At 43.2% G+C, this 17,622-nt stretch overlaps 1 protein-coding gene across 1 annotated transcript in view; it reads right to left on the bottom strand.

Moving 5' to 3' along the window:
• MCF2L2 (MCF.2 cell line derived transforming sequence-like 2) overlaps positions 1 to 17,622 on the bottom strand; it is a 516,938-nt gene that overhangs the window by 28,920 nt on the left and 470,396 nt on the right. The window lies entirely within an intron of this gene.

The following is a 17,622-nucleotide window of genomic DNA, read 5'->3' as shown; positions in this document are numbered from 1 at the left end:
AGCACAATTTTTGTCTCATAAATGTACACTCTGCACCCCATCTTGACTGAAAAAACCCCCAGAAATGTAGAAATTTTTGCAAATTTATTATAAAAGAAAAACTGAAATATCACATGGTCATAAGTATTCAGACCATTTGCTCAGTATTGAGTAGAAGCACCCTTTTGAGCTAGTACAAAGCAACAAGAATGATGCAACAAGTTTTTCACACCTGGATTTTTGGATCCTCTGCCATTCTTCCTTGCAGATCCTCTCCAGTTCCATCAGGTTGGATGGTGAACGTTGATGGACAGCCATTTTCAGGTCTCTCCAGAGATGCTCAGTTGGGTTTAGGTCAGGGCTCTGGCTGGGCCAGTCAAGAATGGTCAAAGAGTTGTTCTGAAGCCACTCCTTTGTTATTTCAGCTGTGTGCTTAGGGTCATTGTCTTGTTGAAGGTGAACCTTCGGCCAAGTCTGAGGTCCAGAGCACTCTGGAAGAGGTTTTCATCCAGGATATCTCTGTATTTGGCCGCATTCATGTTTCCTTCAATGGCAACCAGTCATCCTGTCCCAGCAGCTGAAAACATCCCCATAGTATGATGCTGCCACCACCATGTTTCACTGTTCGGATTGTATTGGGCAGGTGATGAGCAGTGCCTGGTTTTCTCCACACATACCGCTTAGAATTATCACCAAAAATGTCTATCTTCGTCTCATCAGACCAGAGAATCTTATTTCTCATAGTCTGGGAGTCCTTCATGTGTTTTTTTAGTAAACTCTATGCGGGCTTTCATATGTTTTGCACTGAGGAGAGGCTTCCGTTGGGCCACTCTGCCATAAAGGCCCGACTGGTGAAGGGCTGCAGTGATAGTTTACTTTGTGGAACTTTCTCCCATCTCCCTACTGCATCTCTGGAGCTCAGCCACAGTGATCTTGGGGTTCTTCTTTACCTCTCTCAACAAGGCTCTTCTCCCTCGATTGCTCAGTTTGGTTGTATGTATGGCCAGGTCTAGGAAGACTTCTGGTGGTCCCAAACTTCTTCCATTTAAGGATTATGGAGGCTATTGTGCTCTTAGGAGCCTTCAGTACTGCAGAAATTCTGTCGCAACCTTGGCCAGATCTGTGCCTTGCCACAATTCTGTCTCTGAGCTCCATGGCAGGTTCCTTTGACCTCATGATTCTCATTTGGTCTGACATGCAGTGTGAGCTGTGAGATCTCATATAGGCAGGTGTGTGCCTTTCCAAATCATGTTCTATCAGTTTAATTAAACACAGCTGGACTCCAATGAAGGAGTAGAACCATCTCAAGGAGGATCACAAGGAAATGGACAGCATGTGACTTAAATATGAGTGTCTGAGCAAAGGGTCTGAATACTTATGACCATGTGATATTTCAGTTTTTCTTTTTTCATAAATTTGTAAAAATTTCTACATTTCTGTTTTTTTCCGCTAAGATGGGGTGCAGAGTGTACATTAACCCCTTACCGGCATCGGACGTACTATACCGTCCAATGCCGGCTCCCCTGCTTTGATGCAGGGCTCCGCGGTGAGCCCGCATCAAAGCCGGGACATGTCAGCTGTTTTGAACAGCTGACATGTGCCCGTAATAGGTGCGGGCAGAATCGCGATCTGCCCGCACCTATTAACTAGTTAAATGCCGCTGTCAAACGCAGAAAGCGGCATTTAACTACCGCTTCCGGCCGGGCGGCCGGAAATGACGTCATCGCCGACCCCCGTCACATGATCGGGGGTCGGCGATGCGTCTCCATTGTAACCATAGAGGTCCTAGAGACCTCTATGGTTACTGATTGCCCGTCGCTGTGAGCGCCACCCTGTGGTCGGCGCTCACAGCACACGTGCAATTCTGCTACATAGCAACGATCAGCAGATCGCTGCTATGTAGCAGAGCCGATCGTGCTGTGCCTGCTTCTAGCCTCCCATGGAGGCTATTGAAGCATGGCAAAAGTTAAAAAAAAAGATTAAAAAAATGTGAAAAAAATAAAAAAAACATAAAAGTTTAAATCACCCCCCTTTCGCCCCAATCAAAATAAATCAATAAAAAAAATATCAAATCTACGCATATTTGGTATCGCCGCGCTCAGAATCGCCCGATCTATCAATTAAAAAAAAGTATTAACCTGATCGCTAAACAGCGTAGCGGGAAAAAAATTCGAAACGCCAGAATTACGTTTTTTTGGTCGCCGCGACATTGCATTAAAATGCAATAACGGGCGATCAAAAGAACGTATCTGCACCGAAATGCTATCATTAAAAACGTCATCTCGGCACGCAAAAAATAAGCCCTCACCCAACCCTAGATCACGAAAAATGGAGACGCTACGGGTATCGGAAAATGGCGCAATTTTTTTTTTTTTTTTTTTTTTAGCAAAATTTGGAATATTTTTTCACCACTTAGATAAAAAATAACCTAGTCATGTTTGGTGTCTATGAACTCGTAATGACCTGGAGAATCATAATGGCAGGTCATTTTTAGCATTTAGTGAACCTAGCAAAAAAGCCAAACAAAAAACATGTGTGTGATTGCACTTTTTTTGCAATTTCACCGCACTTGGAATTTTTTTCCCGTTTTCTAGTACACGACATGCTAAAACAAATGATGTCGTTCAAAAGTACAACTCGTCCCGCAAAAAATAAGCCCTCACATGGCCAAATTGACAGAAAAATAAAAAAGTTATGGCTCTGGGAAGGAGGGGAGCGAAAAACGAACACGGAAAAACGAAAAAATCCCCCGGTCATGAAGGGGTTAATGAGAAAAAAATGAACTTTTTTGAATTTACCAAATGGCTGCAATGAAACAAAGGGTGAAAAATTTAAAGGGGTCTGAAAACTTTCAGGACCTACTGTAAGTTCAGTGTTTAGAGCAAGGCCCCGAGGGGACTAAAAAAAAATAAGTAAAAATAACATTTGAATCACCACAATCCCTTCTACAGTTAGGGCCAGAAATATTTGGACAGTGACACAATTTTCGCGAGTTGGGCTCTGCATGCCACCACATTGGATTTGAAATGAAACCTCTACAACAGAATTCAAGTGCAGATTGTAACGTTTAATTTGAAGGGTTGAACAAAAATATCTGATAGAAAATGTAGGAATTGTACACATTTCTTTACAAACACTCCACATTTTAGGAGGTCAAAAGTAATTGGACAAATAAACATAACCCAAACAAAATATTTTTATTTTCAATATTTTGTTGCAAATCCTTTGGAGGCAATCACTGCCTTAAGTCTGGAACCCATGGACATCACCAAACGCTGGGTTTCCTCCTTCTTAATGCTTTGCCAGGCCTTTACAGCCGCAGCCTTCAGGTCTTGCTTGTTTGTGGGTCTTTCCGTCTTAAGTCTGGATTTGAGCAAGTGAAATGCATGCTCAATTGGGTTTAGATCTGGAGATTGACTTGGCCATTGCAGAATGTTCCACTTTTTGGCACTCATGAACTCCTGGGTAGCTTTGGCTGTATGCTTGGGGTCATTGTCCATCTGTACTATGAAGCGCCGTCCAATCAACTTTGCAGCATTTGGCTGAATCTGGGCTGAAAGTATATCCCGGTACACTTCAGAATTCACGGTACACTTCAGAATTCATCCGGCTACTCTTGTCTGCTCTTATGTCATCAATAAACACAAGTGACCCAGTGCCATTGAAAGCCATGCATGCCCATGCCATCACGTTGCCTCCACCATGTTTTACAGAGGATGTGGTGTGCCTTGGATCATGTGCCGTTCCCTTTCTTCTCCAAACTTTTTTCTTCCCATCATTCTGGTACAGGTTGATCTTTGTCTCATCTGTCCATAGAATACTTTTCCAGAACTGAGCTGGCTTCTTGAGGTGTTTTTCTGCAAATTTAACTCTGGCCTGTCTATTTTTGGTATTGATGAATGGTTTGCATCTAGATGTGAACCCTTTGTATTTACTGTCATGGAGTCTTCTCTTTACTGTTGACTTAGAGACAGATACACCTACTTCACTGAGAGTGTTCTGGACTTCAGTTGATGTTGTGAACGGGTTCTTCTTCACCAAATTAAGTATGCGGCGATCATCCACCACTGTTGTCATCCGTGGACGCCCAGGCCTTTTTGAGTTCCCAAGCTCACCAGTCAATTCCTTTTTTCTCAGAATGTACCCAACTGTTGATTTTGCTACTCCAAGCATGTCTGTTATCTCTCTGATGGATTTTTTCTTTTTTTTCAGCCTCAGGATGTTCTGCTTCACCTCAATTGAGAGTTCCTTTGACCGCATGTTGTCTGCTCACAGCAACAGCTTCCAAATGCAAAACCACACACCTGGAATCCACCCCTGACCTTTTAACTACTTCATTGATTAATGAGGGAGACGCCTTCAGAGTTAATTGCAGCCCTTAGAGTCCATTGTCCAATTACTTTTGGTCCCTTGAAAAAGAGGACGCTATGCATTACAGAGCTATGATTCCTAAACCCTTTCTCCGATTTGGATGTGGAAACTATCATATTGCAGCTGGGAGTGTGCACTTTCAGCCCATATTATATATATAATTGTATTTCTGAACATGTTTTTGTAAACAGCTAAAATAACAAAACTTGTGTCACTGTCCAAATATTTCTGGCCCTAACTGTATATTGCTTTATTCTTCCATGTTTAAAAACCAGCCTGTTCTCACCTCAGGCCTTCAGACATAACTGACATTCAAAGAAAGTGAGAAAGCAAAAGCAGTTCCCACTTCTTCCAGATGTCTGTGTTGTTAGAAGGAAGTGAGAGTGAAGCGGTCACTGACTGGCTGTAGGGCTGACATGATATAACGTGGTATGCATGCAACGCAGAGTGCACCACTAAATACAGAAATAATGAATAGGGTGCTACATCATGTAAAGCAGGGGTCCCCAACCTGTAGCTCGGGAGCCACATGTGGCTTGCGGTCCCATGAGTTGTGGCTCACGGCTGTCTGTCAGCTTGGTGCATTAGCTCCAGTTCTAGCAAACAGGTATGAAGAGCACATCAGAAAATGGTGAATTTTGTGAGCAGCCCTGCACAGAAGAGCAGATTTGGATGCACATATACTGGTATTAGGGGTTTTGAGATGATTTAAGTACGGTACGCTAAAGACAAGATGACACCACCCGTCAGAGGAGGTGCTAGAAGCTAAATGTGACAGTGTCTTGGGAGTGCTTTATAGGAGAATACTGAATGGGGGGTATTGTAGGAACCCCTAGATCTTTGTATAATGCTTTGGGGTGATTGATTTTTTGTGGAAAAGCTTTGGTTACCATTATGCCTATAATGGGGGCTTTGGCTGCCACTATTTTGAGGGGAGCGGGAGCTGAATGTGGCTCACGACCCTCTCTCAAGGCTGGATGTGGCTCGCAACCCTCTCTAAGAGCTGAATGTGGCTCTCAAGGTCAGAAATGTTGGGGACCTCTGATGTAAAGTATCAAACAGTACATAAGGGGAAAGAGAATACATAAGCGATGAGCACACCTGGATACTGTTAATAGTATGTATTTTATTAAGCACCATAGAAAACACACGTCAAAAGCATTTAAAAACCAAATGATTCAATAAATGACACCTCATATGTCCACAATAGACCAAGCTGGCACTATAATTCGAATATGCAAATTCCCAAAAAGATATGCTAGAAATAAATGTTCTCAAGCCCCTTTATGTTAGGTCACATGTACAATAATGTAAAATAATATCCACATAGAATTACAAACAGATAGGAAAAATCCTCATTCAATGGGTAGAAAAACCACCAATGTTATAAGATGGAAGACACAGAGACCCCTATACCCTGAAATACACATAATACAATGTAAAGTACAGTGGGTGAAAAAAGTATTTGATCCCTTGCTGATTTTGTAAGTTTGCCCACTGACATAGACATGAACAGTCTATAATTTTAAGGGTAGTTAAATTTTAACGTTGAGAGATAGAATATCAAAAATAAAATCCAGAAAATCACATTGTATCAATTATATAAATTCATTTGCATTTTGCAGTGAGAAATAAGAATTTGATACCCTACCAACTATTAAGAGTTCTGGCTTCTACAGACCAGTTAGACGCTCCTAATCAACTCGTTACCTGCATTAAAGACAGCTGTCTTACATAGTCACCTTTATAAAAGACTCTGGCTAACAAGACTTAATACTTGGTGGCAAAACCCTTGTTGGCAAGCACAGCAGTCAGACGTTTTTTGTAGTTGATGATGAGGTTTGTGCACATGTCAGGAGGAATTTTGGTCCACTCCTCTTTGCAGACCATCTCTAAATCATTAAGATTTTGAGGCTGTAACTTGGCAACTCAGAGCTTCAACTCTCTTCATAAGTTTTCTATGGGATTAAGGTCTGGAGACTGGCTAGGCCACTCCATGACCTTAATGTGCTTCTTTGTGAGTCACTCCTTTGTTGCCTTGGCTGTATGTTTTGAGTCATTGTTGAGTCTTGCTGGAAGACCTAGCCAAAACCCATTTTTAATGTCCTGGTGGAGGGAAGGAGGTTGTCACACAGGATATTACGGTACATGGCTCCATCCATTCTCCCATTGATGCAGTGAAGTAGTCCTGTGCCCTTAGCAGAGAAACACCCCCAAAACATATTGTTTCCACCTCCATGCTTGACAGTGGGGACGGTATTCTTAGGATCATAGGCAGCATTTCTCTTCCTCCAAACACGACGAGTTGAGTTAATGCCAAATACCTCAATTTTTGTCTCATCTTACCACAGCATCTTCTCCCAATCATTCACAGAATCATCCAGGTGTTCATTGGCAAATTTCAGACGGGCCTGCACATGTGCATTCTTGAGCAGGGGGACCTTGTAGGCACTGCAGGATTTTAAACCTTTACTGTTATGATTAGGTGGCCTTGGAGCAGCATGAAAACCTTCACTGGAGTAGGTGGTAACTTTACTGACCGCAAACCCTGATCTTATCACCGCAACTAGAAGTAGCTGTGGGGTGTGCCTAACAAAACCTAGACACCTCGACACAGCCGGAGGACTAAATACCCCTAAAGAAGGAAATAGGAAAACTATCTTGCCTCAGAGCAGACCCCCAAAGGATAGGCAGCCCCCCACAAATAATGACTGTGAGTAGGAGAGGAAAAGACACACGCAGGCAGAAAACAGGCTATAGCAAAGGAGGCCACTTCTAGCTAAATAGAAAAGGACAGGACAGGATACTAAGCGGTCAGCATAAAAAATACTACAAAAATATCCACAGCAGAAATACAAAACTCCACCACCTAACTAAAGATGTGGAGAGTATATCTGCAACTCCAGAGAATTCAAGCAGACTGAGAAAAACAACTGACACAGTCTAAGCTGGACAAATAGAAACAAATGAACAGCACTGAAAATAAGCACACAGCATGTGTGCCTCAGAAAAAGAAACAGACACTTATCTTTGCTGAATTGGCAGCTAAGCAGGAGAGGCCAGGCAGAGAACCAACACTTCCAAAGGAACATTGACAACTGGCCAGGACTAATGAGTCCTGCAAAGCTAAATACCCCAGTCAGCATTGCAATTAGCAGATACACCTGTCCAAGACTGCAGCCCAGGGACAACTGCATTACCATCTACAACCAACGGAGGGAGCCCAAAAGCAGAATTCACAACAGTACCCCCCCTTGAGGAGGGGTCACCGAACCCTCACCAGAGCCCCCAGGCCGATCAGGATGAGCCAGATGAAAGGTACGAACCAAATCAGCGGCATGGACATCAGAGGCAAAAACCCAAGAATTATCCTCCTGGCCATAACCCTTCCATTTGACAAGGTACTGAAGCTTCCGCCTTGAAAAACGGGAATCCAAAATCATCTCAACAACATATTCCAACTCCCCATCAAACAACACAGGGGCCGGAGGATCAACAGAGGGAAAAATGGGCTCCACATATTTCTGCAATAAAGATCTATGGAAGACATTATGGATAGCAAAAGAGGCCGGAAGCGCCAGACGAAAAGACGCCGGATTAATAATCTCAGAAATCCTATAAGGACCAATAAACCGAGGCTTAAACTTAGGAGACGAAACCTTCAGAGGAACATGACGGGAAGACAAGCAAACCAGATCCCCAACCCGAAGCCGGGATCCAACACACCGATGACGGTTAGCAAAACGTTGAGCCTCCTCCTGAGACAACACCAAATTGTCCACCACATGAGCCCAAATCTGCTGCAACCTGTCAACCACAGAATCCACACTAGGACAGTCAGAAGGCTCAACCTGCCCAGAAGAAAAACGAGGATGAAAACCAAAATTACAAAAGAAAGGCGAAACCAAAGTAGCCAAACTAGCCCGATTATTAAGGGCAAACTCGGCCAATGGCAAAAAAGCCACCCAATCATCCTGATCAGCAGACACAAAGCATCTCAAATAAGTGTCCAAAGTCTGATTAGTTTGCTCGGTCTGGCCATTTGTCTGAGGATGAAATGCAGAAGAAAAAGACAAATCAATGCCCAGCTAGGCACAAAAGGCCTGCCAAAACCTAGAAACAAACTGGGAACCTCTGCCGGACACAATATTCTCCGGAATACCATGCAAACGGACCACATGCTGAAAAAACAACGGAACCAAATCCGAAGAAGAAGGCAATTTAGGCAAAGGCACCAAATGAACCATCTTAGAGAATCGGTCACAAACAAACCAGATAACCGACATCCTCTGGGAAACAGGAAGATCGGAAATAAAATCCATAGAAATATGCGTCCAGGGCCTCTCAGGGACCGGCAATGGCAAAAGCAACCCACTAGCACGGGAGCAACAAGGCTTGGCCCGCGCACAAGTCCCACAGGACTGCACAAAAGAACGCACATCACGCGACAAAGAAGGCCACCAAAAGGACCTACCAACCAAGTCTCTGGTACCAAAAATGCCAGGATGACCAGCCAACACGGAACAGTGAACCTCAGAAATCACTCTACTAGTCCATCTGTCAGGAACAAACAGTTTCCCCACAGGACAACGGTCAGGTTTGTCAGCCTGAAATTCCTGAAGAACCCGTTGTAAATCAGGAGAAATGGCAGAAAGGACCACCCCTTCTTTCAGAATACCGACCGGCTCGAAGACCTCAGGAAAATCAGGCAAAAAACTCCTAGAGAGGGCATCAGCCTTAATATTCTTAGAACACGGAAGGTACGAGACCACGAAATCAAAACGAGAAAAAAACAAGGACCATCGAGCCTGTCTAGGATTCAACCATTTGGCAGACTCGAGGTAAATCAAATTCTTATGATCGGTCAAGACCACAATACGGTGCTTAGCTCCCTCAAGCCAATGTCGCCACTCCTCAAACGCCCACTTCATAGCCAACAACTCCCGATTGCCGACATCATAATTGCGTTCAGCAGGCGAAAACTTACGGGAAAAGAAGGCACACGGTTTCATTAAGGAACCAACAGGATCCCTCTGAGAAAAAATGGCCCCTGCCCCAATCTCAGAAGCGTCAACCTCAACCTGAAACGGAAGAGAAACATCCGGTTGGCGCAACACTGGAGTAGAAGTACTGTAAAACGACGTTTAAGTTCCTGAAAGGCAGAGACAGCCGCAGAGGACCAATTCGCCACATCAGCGCCCTTCTTTGTCAAATCAGTCAAGGGTTTAACCACGCTGGAAAAATTAGCAATGAAATGGCGATAAAAATTAGCAAAACCCAAAAATTTCTGAAGGCTCTTCACGGATATGGGCTGAATCCAATCATGAATGGCCTGAACCTTAACCGGATCTATCTCTATAGACGAGGTAGAAAAAATAAAGCCCAAAAAGGAAACCTTCTGCACCCCAAAAAGACACTTAGACCCTTTCACAAACAAGGCATTGTCACGAAGGATCTGAAATACCATCCTGACCTGCTGCACATGCGACTCCCAATCATCGGAAAATATCAAAATATCGTCCAAATATACAATCAAGAATTTATCAAGATAATTTCGGAAGATATCATGCATGAAGGACTGAAAAACAGATGGAGCATTAGAGAGTCCGAATGGCATCACAAGGTATTCAAAATGGCCTTCGGGCGTGTTAAACACAGTTTTCCATTCATCACCCTGCTTTATACGAACAAGGTTATAAGCCCCCCGAAGGTCAATCTTCGTAAACCAACTAGCTCCCTTAATCCTAGCAAACAAATCGGAAAGCAAAGGTAAAGGGTATTGAAACTTGACCGTGATCTTATTCAAGAGGTGATAATCAATACAGGGTCTTAAGGAACCATCTTTTTTAGCAACAAAAAAGAACCCCGCTCCCAATGGTGAAGAAGATGGACGAATATGCCCTTTCTCCAAAGACTCCTTAATATAGCTCCGCATGGCGGTATGTTCAGGTACAGACAGGTTGAAAAGTCGACCCTTAGGAAACTTACAGCCTGGAATCAAGTCAATAGCACAATCGCAGTCCCTGTGCGGTGGAAGGAAACTGGGCTTGGGCTCATCGAATACATCCTGAAAATCAGACAAAAACTCCAGAATTTCAGAAGAGGAAGAAGGGGCGATTGACATCAGAGGAACATCATTATGAACCCCCTGACAACCCCAACTAGTCACAGACATGGACTTCCAATCCAAAACAGGATTACAGGATTATGTACCTGTAACCAGGGAAAACCCAGCACGATAGCATCATGCAAATTATGCAACACCAGAAATCGACAATCTTCCTGATGGGCTGGCGCGATGCGCATGGTCACCTGTGTCCAAAACTGGGGCTTATTTTTATCCAAGGGTGTAGCATCAATGCCCCTTAAAGGAATAGGGTTCTGCAAAGGCTGCAAGGGAAAACCACAACGCCTAGCAAACTCAAAGTCCATTAAGTTCCAGGCGGTGCCTGAATCCACAAACGCCATGACAGAAAATGATGACAATGAGCAGATCAATGTACCCATTCAGATGGAGACGTTTATTCTCAGCGAGGTAAGGCAAGTTTAGGACCTGGTATAAGAGAGATGCCGTAAAGGGGCTACCAGGTACACATAAAATTGGCCATTTTTATGCGCTAAAAGCTCTCATTTTTCATATTTCTAGTGCAGTAATGCAGTTCAAATTTCGTGTTTTCAAGTTTACATGTTTTAGCGCTGCAGTGTGCTGCCTTATTTACTTAACTATATACGAGTTGGCAACTCTAGGTTCAGCACCTGTTCACACTTAGTCTATGTTTGGATGTGCCGGTCAGGTTTTTGAAATGTATTCTTTAGCCTTCTGATCGTGCACTCCGCCTCCTAGCTTCAGGTGTTTTAATTACAGCAGGTCCAATACCCCTCCACAGAGAGAGAGAGAGAATTTTAGTCTAAGAAGAGGTTTCACATGTACCCATTCAGATGGAGACGTTTATTCTCAGCGAGGTAAGGCAAGTTTAGGACCTGGTATAAGAGAGATGCCGTAAAGGGGCTACCAGGTACACATAAAATTGGCCATTTTTATGTGCTAAAAGCTCTCATTTTTCATATTTCTAGTGCAGTAATGCAGTTCAAATTTCGTGTTTTCAAGTTTACATGTTTTAGCGCTGCAGTGTGCTGCCTACCTTGTCGTTCTGTTTTAGACAGAATCCTATCACACTGCATAGGCTCAGGAATTTGCTCTGAGGATAACGCCATAGCGCGCACAGTTCTGCGCTCCCGAAAGCGCCGGTCAATCTGAATGGCCAGAGACATAGAATCACTCAGATTGGAGAACGTGGGAAACCACACCATAACATCTTTAACGGATTCAGAAAGACCCTTTCTGAAAATAGCCGCCAAAGCATCATTATTCCATTTAGTCAACACAGACCATTTTCTGAATTTCTGACAATACAATTCAGCCGTCTCTTGCCCCTGAGACAGGGCCAACAAGGTCTTCTCAGCTTGATCCACCGAATTAGGTTCATCATACAATAATCCTAACGCCTGAAAGAAGGAGTCTACATTAAGCAAAGCCGGATCCCCAGATTCCAGGGAAAATGCCCAATCCTGTGGATCACCACGCAGCAGGGAGATGATGATTTTAACCTGCTGAATGGATTCACCGGAGGACCGAGGTTTCAATGCAAAAAACAGTTTACAGTTGTTTTTAAAACTCAAAAATTTGGACCTGTCACCAAAAAAACAAATCAGGAGTAGGAATCTTCGGTTCTAAAGCAGGAGTCTGAACAATATAATCAGAAATGCCCTGTACCCTAGCAGCAAGCTGGTCTACACGAGAAGCTAATTCCTGAACATTCATGCTAGCACAAGGCTCCTCAGCCACCCAGAAATAAAGAGGGAGGAGAAGACAAAACAGACTGAAGAAAAAAAAATGGCTCAAGACCTTTCCTCCCTTCTTCTGAGATGCATTTAACTCATTGTTGGCCAGTTGTACTGTTATGATTAGGTGGCCTTGGAGCAGCATGAAAACCTTCACTGGAGTAGGTGGTAACTATACTGACCGCAAACCCTGATCTTATCACCGCAACTAGAAGTAGCTGTGGGGTGTGCCTAACAAAACCTAGACACCTCGACACAGCCGGAGGACTAAATACCCCTAAAGAAGGAAATTGGAAAACTATCTTGCCTCAGAGCAGACCCCCAAAGGATAGGCAGCCCCCCACAAATAATGACTGTGAGTAGGAGAGGAAAAGACACACGCAGGCAGAAAACAGGCTATAGCAAAGGAGGCCACTTCTAGCTAAATAGAAAAGGACAGGACAGGATACTAAGCGGTCAGCATAAAAAATACTACAAAAATATCCACAGCAGAAATACAAAACTCCACCACCTAACTAAAGATGTGGAGAGTATATCTGCAACTCCAGAGAATCCAACCAAAAACAACTGACACAGTCTAAGCTGGACAAATAGAAACAAATGAACAGCACTGAAAATAAGCACACAGCATGTGTGCCTCAGAAAAAGAAACAGACACTTATCTTTGCTGAATTGGCAGCTAAGCAGGAGAGGCCAGGCAGAGAACCAACACTTCCAAAGGAACATTGACAACTGGCCAGGACTAATGAGTCCTGCAAAGCTAAATACCCCAGTCAGAATTGCCATTAGCAGATACACCTGTCCAAGACTGCAGCCCAGGGACAACTGCATTACCATCTACAACCACCGGAGGGAGCCCAAAATCAGAATTCACAACACTTTACAGCGTAATGTGTTACCAATGGTTTTCTTGGTGACTATGGCCCCAGCTGCCTTGAGATCATTAACAAGTTCATCCCATGTAGTTTTAGGCTGTTCTCTCCCCTTCCTCATGATCAAGGATACCCCATCAAGTGAGATTTTGCATGGTGCCCCAGATCGATGTCGATTGACAGTCATTTTGTATTTCTTGCCTTTTCTTAGTATTGCAGCAACAGTTGTTTCCTTCTCACCCAGCATATGACTTATGGTTTTGTAGCCCATTCCAGCTTTGTGCAGGTCTGTGATCTTGTCCCTGACAGCCTTATAAAGCTCTTTGCTCTAGCCAATGTTGTAGAGGTTAGAGTCTGACTGATTAACCCCTTTACCCCAAGGGTGGTTTGCATGTTAATGACCGGGCCAATTTTTACAATTCTGGCCACTGTCCCTTTATGAGGTTATAACTCTGGAACGCTTCAACGGATCCAGGTGATTCTGACAATGTTTTCTCGTGACATATTGTACTTCATGATAGTGGTAAAATTTCCTTGACAATACTTGAGTTTATTTGTGAAAAAAATGGAAATTTGGGGAAAATTTTGAAAATTTTGCAATTTTCCAACTTTGAATTTTCATGCCCTTAAATCACAGAGATATGTCACACAAAATACTTAATAAGTAACATTTCCCACATGTCTACTTTACATCAGCACAATTTTGGAACCAAAAATGTTTTTGTTAGGGAGTAATAAGGGTTAAAAGTTGACCAGCAATTTCTCATTTTTACAACACAATTTTTTTTTTAGGGATCACATCACATTTGAAGGGTTTTTATGATAGAAAATACCCAAGTGTGACACCATTCTAAAAACTGCACCCCTCAAGGTGCTCAAAACCACATTCAAGAAGTTTATTAACCCTTCAGGTGTTTCACAGAAATTTTTGGAATGTGTAAAAAAAAAAGAACATTTAACTTTTTTTCACAAAAAATGTACTTCTGATCCAATTTGTTTTAATTTACCAAGGGTTATAGGAGAAATTGGACCCCAAAAGTTGTTGTCCAATATGTCCTGAGTATGCTGATACCCCATATGTGGGGGTAAACCACTGCTTGGGCACACGGCAGAGCTCGGAAGGGAAGGAGCTCCATTTTAGTTTTTCAACGCAGAATTGTATGGATTGAGATCGGACGTCATGTTGCGTTTGCAGAGTCCCTGGTATGCCTAAACAGTGGAAACCTCCCAATTCTAACTTCAACCCTAACCCCAACACACCCCTAACCCTAATCCCAACCATAACCACACCCCTAACCTGAACACACCCCTAACCCTAATCCCAACCCCAACACACCCCTAACTCCAACACACCCCTAACCCTAATCCCAACCCTAACTATACCCCTAACCCTGACACACCCCTAACGCAACCGTAAAAGTAATCCAAACCCTAAACCCAACTCTAGCCCCAACCCTAACTTTAGCCCAAACCCTAACGTTTGCCTCAACCCTAACCCTAACTTTCGCCCCAACCCTAACGCTGACTTTAGCCCCAACCCTAACTATAGCCCCAACCCTAACTCTAATGGGAAAATGGAAATAGATACATTTTTTTATTTTATTATTTTTCAATAACTAAGGCAGTGATAATGGGTGGTTTGATTTACTATTTATAGCGGGTTTTTATAGCGGGTTTTTATGTTTGGCAGCTGTCACACTCTAAAAGACGCTTTTTATTGCAAATAATATTTTTTGCGTTACCACATTCTGAGAGCTATAGTTTTTCCATATTTTGGTCTACAGAGTCAAGTGAGGTCTTGTTTTTTGCGAAACAAGTTGATGTTTTTATTGGTATCATTTTCAGGCACATGACATTTTTTGATCGCTTTTTATTCCGCTACGTCATCATCTCACGAGACCACAATGCATTCTTGGGACCGGAGCGTCGCGAGGAGCATCGCTAAACGCCTGGGCTGGATGCGGGGGCTGACAGAAAGTGAGTATATAACTATTTTTTATTTTAATTCTTTTTTTTTTAACAGGGATGTGTGTTATGATCCGGTGACCTTGGAGCTGCATGAGAACTTTCACTGGAGAAAGTGGCCACTATACTGACCACAAACCTGAACTTAAGACCGCAACCAGAAGTAGCCGTGGAGTGTACCCAACACACCTAGACACCTCGTCACAGCCGGAGGACTAATTTCCCCTAAAAATGGAAATCGGAATACTATCTTGCCTCAGAGAAAATCCCCAAAGGATAGACAGCCCCCCACAAATATTGGCGGTGAGTCGGAGAGGAAAAAACATACACAGGCAGAAAAAACAGGATTTAGCACAGGCGGCCACTCTAGCTAGATAGGACAGGATAGGACAGAGTTCTGTGCGGTCAGTATTAAAACCCTTCAAAAAGTCCACCGCAGAATATGCAAAATACTTCCCACATCCAACTAAAGATGTAGGAGCGTATATCTGCAACTACAGGAATAAACTGAAACAAGCACACAACAGTGTGCCACAGATACAAAAACAAAAACACTTATCTTTGCTGAAATTGGCAGCTAAGCAGGTGAGGCCAGGCTGAGATCCAATACTTCCAAAGAAACATTGACTACTGGCAAGGGCTAATGAATCCTGCACACTTAAATATCCCAGTCAGAACAGCAATTAGCAGATACACCTGGCCAGGACTGTGACTCAGAGACAACTGCATTCCCACTTACCACCACTGGAGGGAACCCAAGAGCAGAATTCACAACAGATATGGTGCCCACATTGCTATGTCTCTGTGCTATATACTACGTGGCTGTGGTAAATATTACATGGCTGGGCAATATACTACATCGGTGTGCTCTATATTACGTGGCCTGTTTTATATACTGCATGGGCTGTGCTATATACTATGTGTCTGTGCTATATACTATGGGGGCTGTGCTATATACTGCGGGGGCTGTTCTATATACTACGTGGCTGGGCAATATACTACGTGGGCTGTGCTATATACTACGTGGGCTGTGTTATATACTACGTGGGCTGTGTTATATACTACGTGGGCTGTATGCTACTTGGCTGTGCTATATTTCTCTGCTGTATCTGCATCATGAATCGTGGTATGTGTTAAAGAGAGGGGCCCACTAAGACTCTTTCACCCGGGGCCCTCAAAAACCTGGAGCAGGCCCTGGCTTCACTGATTGTTTGCGGCCGTGCGTGACCAATCAGCGACAGGTGTAGTCCGGCCGCGAATTGTTGCGGAATTTGAACCACGCTTCGCTAATTGGATGCGCCCGGCCGGCTGAATCCTGTGTATAAATTGCATTATTCTGAAAACTTCATAAATAAACTACATACATATTCTAGAATACCTGATGCGTTAGAATCGGGCCACCATCTAGTATATATATATATTTTTTATTTACTTAGGATTTTTTTTTTTTTTTTACACATGTAAATATTTTTTTTTTACTTTTGTAACAGAAGCCATATTGAGGCTTACATGTACCTTTTAAAATTCTAATTGCATCTTAACAGCATAAAGTGAATCTGTCAGCAGGAGTCAAACTATGTATAAGTGTATGCAGCTCTATCAAAGACAAGTTCAGTAAAACCCTTACATGGTCAGTCCCCGCTAATGCTTCTATGAGGAAGAGATATTTAATATCTATAAATAAATAACTTCTGTAAATGAAGAATCTCAAACAAATGAACTGAGAACATGAGCTGCACACATTACATTGGATTTCCAAGTCAAGCTGTTTGACCGTCCATCTACAGTATCAATAGAGTATCAATAGAGCAATCTATCTTTTTTGTGGAAGACAATCTATCACCAGGTTTAATCTACCCGCAGGGGCAAAGACCCTAATTCTAACGATGTGTCACCTACTGGGCTGCTTGCAGACATTTTTTATAAAATCAAAGTTTTAGCTGAATGCTGAGCTTTGTATATCTCTGCACACACCACTAATTGACAGCCTTTTGTGTACACTGTACGTAGGCAGAAAGTTCCCAATCACTGGTGGCGATGGGGTTATATAAAGGTCATAAATATGGAAGACTACCTGGCAGCAGGTTACTGGTCCTCTAGTAATAATCTCATGATGATAAAACAGTGATTTTATCAAAACTACAGCAAGCAGCCCAGTAAGTGGCAAATCGCTGGAATCAGGGTATTTGCCCCTACATCATGCTACTCTCAGATGACGAGGCAAAAATCTGGAAAAAGATTCCCTTTAATTGGGATATCTAGCCTCAAGCTATAAATTTGCAGTCACTCTACATGGCTGCAGACTTGTGAATCCTCACATCGGGTGCACGGCGCTGTGAGGGTTCTCGGGTGCCAGATCTAGGAGCGGAGGGTAAATGACCACAAGTATGTGATTTGCATACATGCGGTCATGTGTCGACGACATGGGCGCGGCTTTGCTCAACGCAGTGTATTGAGCGAGGTCGAAAATGTCTAGTCAGAATGTGGCCACATGTATGCAGATCTCAAGGCCATTCACTGCTGTTATCAGCACTGGAGAATTTTAAAAGCAAGCAGTATGTTACTTGTGAGGAGTCACAAGTCTGCAGTCACA

This window comes from Ranitomeya imitator, chromosome 5, assembly GCF_032444005.1.
Source record: "Ranitomeya imitator isolate aRanImi1 chromosome 5, aRanImi1.pri, whole genome shotgun sequence".
Classification (NCBI taxonomy): domain Eukaryota; kingdom Metazoa; phylum Chordata; class Amphibia; order Anura; family Dendrobatidae; genus Ranitomeya; species Ranitomeya imitator.
The sequence above is the reverse complement of the archived record's forward strand: the minus strand, read 5'-3'. Positions and strand labels throughout refer to the sequence as shown.